Source organism: Delphinapterus leucas, chromosome 5 (assembly GCF_059928025.1).
Source record: "Delphinapterus leucas isolate spDelLeu-1000000601 "Yukka" chromosome 5, BTC_Dleu_Yukka2, whole genome shotgun sequence".
Lineage (NCBI taxonomy): Eukaryota > Metazoa > Chordata > Mammalia > Artiodactyla > Monodontidae > Delphinapterus > Delphinapterus leucas.
Window position 1 is genome coordinate 87,502,870 of NC_143133.1, and position 6,000 is coordinate 87,508,869.

Below are 6,000 nucleotides of genomic sequence, written 5' to 3' on the forward strand. Positions count from 1 at the left end.
AAGAAACCTGCATGCAAACTACTCCCCTAACAAGCATGTACCTGCAAAATGAATATTAACCATCAAATGTGTTAGAACAGACAAGAGGTCAAGATTCAGACTGAAAAGAAGTCATTGGCTTTGACCATTAGGAGGTGACCTTAGCAAGTACAGATTCATTGTAGAGTGGAGGTAGGCGCCACTATGGACGAAAGACAGTATTATTCTTTTTCAGGAAAAATGATGAGTGAGTGCTAGATAGACAGGCAAGCTTGTGAGTCATTTTGGCACAAATACAACCTAATGTATCCAAGTAAGAGGGAGAGTCCATGAGATAATCACCCCGAGAGAAAGATCACTCATCCTTTTTGCTGCACTCCTAGACCATAGATCTATAATGTAATCATAAAAGGTAACTGAAGAAGCAGTATGCATGGTCAACAAAACATATTTTAAATGCTTATTCAATGATGCTGCCTATAGCAAACAGAATTTCTAAGAAAGAGTAAAATACTGCCCTTTCAATTGCAAAGTAATAAATGATCTAAATGTAATCTTATATTTTCTTCAAAATGAGAAAATGTTCTCCCCACCCCCAAGTATCTAGTAATGACTTGCCCAGGTATGTAAAATAAAATGCTTTATTAAAATAATATCTTCTGTATATGTGCTAGGTTTCCATCTTCTACCCCTACATTTATCCTCACATTCAAGCTATTTAAAAATACTGCTTTCCTAAATCAACTATACTCCAGTAACAATTTTAAAATAAAAAAAAAATACTCCTTTCCTGAGTTCCTTTCTTCTAGGCTTTTACCACTGTAACCCATGTATGTGACATGATACATTTATTACATTTTTCTGTTTGTGGGCAGAAACTACATTAGAAAAAAATTTTGTCCCTGTACAACATATTGTGGGAATACTTTGAGCACTCCTACTACCTCTTCCAGGGTCTGTGATAGACCAGGCAAATGGAAAAGTAACTGCTAACTGTAATAAAATGTAGAATTAAATATAAAGAGAAGGAACATTCAACCACTCTACTACTCACCACACTCACATAACTGAGGTCCCTTGCTTCTCTCTTTCCAGATTAATGAGGGGAACACAAAATTTATATTCCATCAAGGATTTTAGTCCTGGGGTAAATGAAGTTCTTTTAAAAAGAGGTAGAATATTAATTAGCATCCCTAAATGTTGTTCATTTTGCCAGTCTTTAACACTAAAAATGGAAGTGTTACAGAGCTTGCCAGGCAGCCACTTAAGACCCTCACCTGAAGGAACTCACGGCTCAGATAAGAGCTTCATCTGGAACCATCAAATCTCTTAGCACAGATGTGTCTGATTTCCATGGCAAACCTTCCACGAGGCTTTAATTTTCACTTCATTCCATTTGCCTGTTTGGCTATGGCAGTTCTTTCACACAGTTTAGCTCTTAGGGCGCCAGTATTAACTGACATATTCTTATAAAAAATAGATTTGCCGCATAAGATATCTCACTCAGATAAAGTGAGTGTAAATTAAGTTTAGTTTTCCATCTCCATATAGAGATTTTAAAGGTCATTTATGTTATTTGTACGTATTGGGGTGGTATCTTGGTGACATTTCCTCTTTTCTTTGATAGAACCATTCTTATATTAAAAATAAAAAGCACGTATAAATTAGGAAAATAATGGTATCTGATTCCTTATAATGTATAGTTGATGCGTTACCTCTTCATGTTTGTTTCATAAGACATGTCATAGTTTATCAGACATAAATTATCAAGTTTTAAATGTTTTGGAGTTCTTCAGTAATAGACTGTCTTATCCCTCACTAAAATATAATTTTAAAAATCATGCTTTCTATTTCTTCATTGCAGCTAATTTGTAATAAAAGTTGATTATGTTGACTATCTGGCTACATGTTTTATTTTAGAGTGAGGATTTGCATGCATAATACCACTAACAAAGACTATCATCCAAACAGCAGTATTTGAAAGCATACAATATTTTTTTTTCACTAGGATCTAAAGAAACAAAGGTAAGTAAGACCAAACCATTTCTCCTCCATCCTCTTTTTTTAAACATTTTAGTTTGAGATAACTGCAGATTCACATATAGTTGTAAGAAATAATACAGAGAGATCCCATGTACTATTGACCAAGTTTCCCAACATGGTAACGTCTTACGTAACTATAGTATACTACTACAGCCAGGAGTTTGACATTGATACAATTCATTGACCTTACTCGGATTTTGCCAAGTCTTATATACTCTTATGTGTGTTTGTCTTTAGTTCTGGGCAATTTTATACCGTGTGCAGATTTGTTTGACCACCATGACAATCAAGATACAGAAGAGTTCCAGCCCAAGGATCCCTCATGCTACCCTTTTATAGCAATAACCACCTCCTCTCTCCAACTTCCTTAAGCCCTGGCAACCACTTATCTGTTCGCCATTTCTAGAATTTTGTGATCTCTATGTTATATAAATGAAACCACATAGTATAAAAAACTTCGAGATCGGGGCTTCCCTGGTGGCGCAGTGGTTGAGAGTCTGCCTGCCGATGCAGGGGACGCGGGTTCGTGCCCCGGTCCGGGAGGATCCCACGTGCCGCGGAGCGGCTGGGCCCGTGAGCCAAGGCCGCTGAGCCTGCGCGTCCGGAGCCTGTGCTTTGCAACGGGAGAGGCCACAACAGTGAGAGGCCCACGTACCACCAAAAAAAAAAAACAGAAAAACTTCGAGATTGACCTTTTCCACTCAGCATAATTCTGTTGATTTGCTTTTGCACATTTGGCAAAAAACAGTTGTGTATGTTTGTGTGGGTTTCCTTCTGGGTTCTCTATTTTGTTCCATTGATCTACACGTCTATCCCCAAATTGATCTATATATTTATCTCATTTCTATTAAAATCCACACAAGTTTTTTTGTGTGGACATAGGCAAGGTTATTCTAAACTTTATATAGAAGGGCACAGGGCCTTGAATGGTTAAAACAACTCTGAAAAGAAGAAAGTAGAAGGAATCACTCTACTTGATGCTAAGGCTTCCTATTGATATATAGCTACATTCATAAAGGCAATGTGGTATTGGTACAAAAATTAACTCAAAATGGATCAGAGATCTAAATGTAAAACTTCAACAGTATAAAAACATCTAGAAGAAAATAGGAGGAAATATTTGTGACCTTGGTTAGAAAAAGATAAAATTCATAAACTGGACTTCATAAAAGTTAAGAACTTCAACTCTTCAAAAGCCTGACTGAACCTTTACTGATATACTACCTGATCAGGGCATATAAAGGAGAAGGCTAATAATTGATTTAGTAATTCTTAGTTGACCTCCCACTACCCGCCTCTGAAAAAATTTAGAGGCCAAAAGTGCAGTGAACACTTGGAGAGGGTATTTTATTGGAGAAAACTGGTGAAGGACAGATTAGGAGAAAATATTTGCAAACCACACATCTGATAAATGACTTGTATATAGAATATATAAACATCTCTCAAAATTCAATGTTAAGAAAACAAACCCAGTGAAAGCTTGGCAAAAGATTTAAGCAAACACTCACTGACGATATAACAGACACATGGAAATATGCTCACCACTATTACCATTAGGGAAATGGAAATTAAAACCACACTGACGTAGATAAGGCCAAAAGACAGTGGAGTAGAAAGACCCTCAGCTCACCTGCTTTCACAAGCACACCAAGATCACAACTGTCTGCAGAAACACCATCTATGAAAAAGACCAAAATCTACCAGAAAACATCTACAACTAAACACAACAGGAAGGAACCACAACGAGCCAGGCAGACTCGCAATACAATCAAGTCCCACACCCAATGGTGGGCGACGTACAAACTGGAGAATAATTATACTGCAGAGGTTCTTCCGCAGGAGTGAGAGTTCTGAGCCCCAAGCTGGGCTCCCCAGCCCAGGGGACCTGCACCAGGAAGACAAGCCCCGGGAGCGTTTGGCTTTGAAGGCCAGCGGGGCTTAATTTCAGGAGCCCCACAGGACCAGGGGTAAAAGAGACTCCGCTCTTAAAGGATGCACACGAAACCTCACACGCACCTCACCAGAACTAAAGCACTAATTTGATAAAAGCCTTGGCCAGACCTACCTGCTGGTCTTGGAGAGTCTCCTGGAGAGGCTGGGGGTGGCTGTAGCTCACGCTGGGGACACAGACTCTAGCCTACTGGCAGCCACACTCAAAAACTCCTTCTATCCTGTGGAAGCCGGAAGACGCTGCTTTCAGGCGCCTGGTGAGATCCGCCCTCTGGCTCATTAGCACTAACACCTGGTCCCACCCAACAGCCTGCAGCTGCCTAAAGACTTTCTGAACCCACAGAAGTCTCTAGACAAGCCTCTACACAAGGCCCTGCACACCAGAGTGCCAAGACAAAGCTCCACCCACCGGTGGGCAGGCACCCATCCTGCCCTCCTGGAGGCCTGCAAGAGCCTCTTAACCAGCTTCACCCACCAGGGGGCAGACACCAGGCCCATGAAAACCACAATCCTGCCGTCTCTGGGCCCAGCCTGCCCACAGCAGACCAGACCCTACCCTGGGACCACCTGGGACCCAGCCATGCCCACTAGCAGGCCAACAGAAGCCTCGGGACACCCCAGACCCCAAACCCAATTGTGTCAGGAACTACCCCCCCCCCGCCCCAGCAATGTGACACCAGATCTGGAGACTACTAATCCCAGGATCTGGCTTCACCCACTAGTGGTGGTGATGGGCAACAGCCCCAGAGTCTTCTGGATCCTGACTCTGCCCACCAGCGAGCCAGCACTAGCCCTGGGGCCCGCCGGGGTTCTGTAGTCAGCTGCTTCATGACCAGGCCCCGCTAATGAGAAGCCAGCATCTGCACAAGGCAGGACCTGGCAACCAACCAGGCTAAGGGGCCAACCAAGCTGTCCAGGCTGCCCACATAGTTGGACGGCCATGACAGAAGGACCCAAGAATCCCCCTTAGGGGGAACCCCTAGAGCATATAGTTTGGGTGATGAGAGGGGCGTACACTGCTGGGATAAATGCCTCCTACAGAAGGCCACTTCTCCAAGGTCGAGAAATGTAACTAACCTACCACACACATAAAAATACCAATAGCGACTTAGACAAAATGATGCAGCAGAGGAACATGTTCCAGACGAAGGAACAAGATAACACCCTAGAAGAAGAACTAAGTGAAGTGGAGATAGGCAATCTACCTGACAAAGAGTTCAGAGTAAAATGATCGTAAAGATGATGAAAGAACTCAAGAGAATGGATGCACAGAGCAGAAGTTTTAAACAAAGAGTTAGAAAGTATAAAGAGCAACCAGAGATGAATACAATAATTGAAATTAAAAATACACTAGAAGGAGCCAGGAGCAGACAGCAGGGATGGGCAAACTACTACTGCCTGTTTGTTTTTTTTAAAAAGATAAAGGTCTATTAGAACAGAGCTATGCTTGTTTGTTTATGTATTGTCTACAGCTGTTTTGTACTATACAACAGAGTTGAGTAGTTTATTACAGAGAACTTTTGGCACACAAAGCCAAAAATATTTACTCTCTGGTTTCTTACAGAAAGTTTGTTGACCTCTGGTGTAAAGTATAATTCCTATAATAATCCCATGTCCCATATGGTTCTTCCTTCCTGGATGAACCCTTACTGATATACCACCTGACTAGGACATACAAAGGAGAAGGCTAATAATTGATTTAGTAATTCTTAGCTGACTTCCCACTACCCACCTCTGAAAAAATTTAGAGAGGCCAAGAGTTCAGTGAACACTTGGAGAGGGTATTTTGTTGGAGAAAATTCGAGAAGGACTATAGCATTTTCCCTTGCCTAAGGTTTCCCCAGACTACTACTATAACATACACACTTCATAAGCAGGAGACAGGGATATTCCTACCAACATCCAGCCTAGTCGGGGAGTGGGATGGAGGTAAGAGGGAATTTAAGAAGTCCACCATGAGTTGGAGACTAAAGACGCAGACTTAGTGGGTGAGAGGCTGGCTGACGCTGCCTATGGTAGCAGATGAGT

General features: G+C 41.8%; 1 long non-coding RNA gene across 4 annotated transcripts in view; it reads right to left on the reverse strand.

The window, feature by feature from the left end:
- Positions 1-4,693, reverse strand: part of LOC149749171 (uncharacterized) — a 160,484-nt gene extending 155,791 nt beyond the window's left edge. For 2 of the 4 annotated variants that reach the window (XR_016393322.1, XR_016393324.1), the window contains exon 1: positions 4,088-4,693. This is a non-coding gene — a long non-coding RNA (uncharacterized LOC149749171). The remainder of the gene's footprint in view (positions 1-4,087) is intronic. The other 2 variants (XR_016393321.1, XR_016393323.1) reach the window with 2 other exon arrangements.
- Positions 4,694-6,000: the final 1,307 nt, after the last annotated feature.